Source organism: Silene latifolia, chromosome X (genome assembly GCF_048544455.1).
Source record: "Silene latifolia isolate original U9 population chromosome X, ASM4854445v1, whole genome shotgun sequence".
NCBI classification, from domain to species: Eukaryota; Viridiplantae; Streptophyta; class Magnoliopsida; order Caryophyllales; family Caryophyllaceae; genus Silene; species Silene latifolia.
The window spans coordinates 222,519,533-222,521,847 of NC_133537.1; the positions used below are offsets into that span (position 1 = coordinate 222,519,533).

Genomic DNA, 2,315 nt, shown 5'->3' on the forward strand with positions numbered 1-2,315 from the left:
CCTTTTGGTCATCAACGGTGCATGGGATTGAGAAACTCCCAGGATCGTCAAGTTTGACGGGGATTTCACTAGCTTTGATCAAACTATACTCCTCACTTGAGGTAACAAGCTCATGGTCCCCAATATTCACTCTTCTTGAAATGACTTCCTCTAAAATCTCGGAGTAATGAGGCATCTCCACCAAAGATGGATTGGAGGTCTCCATTTTCATTATCATGTTCATAAACTTGTCATACCTTGAAGTATCATTGGCCCCTTCTTGCTTGGCCGCAGAGTATTCTGCCACTATGATTGTTTTTTTTTTCGGGTTTCTCTCAACTTCTACCCTCACATTTGGTGCTTCAACAATTTCCTCAAGCATAAATTCTTCATTCATAGGAGACTTCTCTGATTCACCAACTTCGGGAGTGGTTGGTAGAGTCATTACCATCCCTCCCTTATCCGGGTCAACTTCTTGAAATGTTTCTTTCTTCATTAAAAGAGGTGTAGCATTTGATGACTCTTCTTGCCTTGGAAAACCATATGACTCTTCTCTTACCTCTTCAACTCCCACCACGATAGCATTAACTTCCTTTGCCTTCATAGTGTTCCTTGGATTTTGCCCTTGTCCTAGAAATCCATCCGGTGTTCTTTGACGATTTATGAGAGCTTGAGAAGCCACTTTAGCTTCAAGATTCTTCCTTTGTTGTTGGGTATTACTTGTCAAATCCCCTATCAACTTTACCAAGTTGTCATATTTAGCATCTCCCATGAAATTACTTGCTTAGGGTGGTGGCTCTTGGTTGAAGGGTTGGTTGTCAATTGGAAGAGGAAAGTCATATCCTTGATCTCTAAAGTTGGAAGTTTGGTTGTTCCCTTGTTGTTGATATCCTTGGTTGTTGTTCCATTGTTGGTTTCCTTGATTGTTCCCTTGGTACCCTTGGTTAAATCCTTGATTTTTCTCCTTGGCTGTACCTTTGATTATTATTCTACCCTTGATAGTTGTTGAAACATTGATTTTGGCTTTGATGGTATCCTTGGTTGAACCCTTGGTTGGCTTGGTTTCCTTGGTAAAAGTTTTGTTTGCCATGGTTCCCTTGGTTACCCCCATAATCTTGGTATGCTTGAGGTTGATTGGCAAAGTTTTGGTTGGATACTTGGTTGTTGTTGAATGGGGGCCTAGGTGGACGGTTGGAGAAGTTGTTAAATGCTTGGAAAGCATTCTCCTCTTGCACATTGTTTCGATCAAAGTTGTTGTAATGGTTATTGCACATACTTCATAAGTGTGCCCCATCCCCCACATGACTCACATGTTGGTCTTTGCATTATTTCCTCCATGGACGGCCTATGAGGTGTGGTAGCTTGGTTTACTTGCTTCTTCTTACTCAACTCCTCAAGCTTGTTGTTGAGCATATCAAGCTTAGCATTAGTCTCCACATTCACTAAGAATTCGGAAGGGGTCTTATTCTTCTCATGATATTCCCTCTTGAGCCATAATTTGCCTCGCAGTGCACCATTTTCTTGATCAAAGTGGTGCCAACGACATCTCCAAGGTGGTCAAAAATTCGTCCTGCCGAGACATTCACCATTTCTTTTGTTCTTGGCAATAGAGTTTGGAAAACCGTTTGAGTGATATACCAAGCCGGTATTCCATGGTACGGACAACGAGCAATCAAATCTTGGTATCTATCCTATGCTTCATCCAAGGACTCGCCGTCTTCTTGTTGGAATGTATGGATCTCATTCCGGAGCATAGCAGTCTTTGAAGAAGGATAATACTTGGAACGGAATGCTTTGGCCAAGTCATCCCATTCGTTAAGGTATTTGGTGGATGAATATTCAACCACCGGTCCACCTTATCTCTCAAAGAAAATGGAAACAACATAAGCCTCAATGTATCCTCGGAGACTCCATTTCTTTTCATCATTGCTACATTGCTCTTAAACTTCCTAAGATGAGTATGTGCATCTTAATCAATATTGCCACTAAAGCTATATGTTTCTCGATCAACCAGAATTGGGCGGGATGAATTTCGAAGTTATTAAGAGCCAAGGTACCAAAGTTAATTGGAGAAGAAGAGTCATCCGGATTTGGGCGGTTGTGGTCTCTTAGAGCCGCTATTTGTGGTTTTCGAATTGTCATACTTGGAGGTGGTGTATTTGTAGGAATTTGGAGATCGTGAAATGGGTTTTCTAGTAGAGGATCAATGGTGTTGTTTGGTTGTTATTGAGTTATGGTTTCAACGAGAGGTTGGGTGGGTGAGTTTTGCTTGGTTTAAAGTTGTCAAGTTGAAATTCTTAACCCTTGCTAAAGTCCTTATTCTCAAAGCTCTAAAG

At 41.4% G+C, this 2,315-nt stretch overlaps 1 non-coding gene across 1 annotated transcript; it reads left to right on the plus strand.

Moving 5' to 3' along the window:
* The first annotated feature begins 1,626 nt into the window (after nt 1-1,626).
* On the plus strand, nt 1,627-1,733 carry LOC141625165 (small nucleolar RNA R71). Its single transcript, XR_012534961.1, has one exon. It is a non-coding gene; the product is annotated as a small nucleolar RNA R71 (small nucleolar RNA).
* Nucleotides 1,734-2,315: the final 582 nt, after the last annotated feature.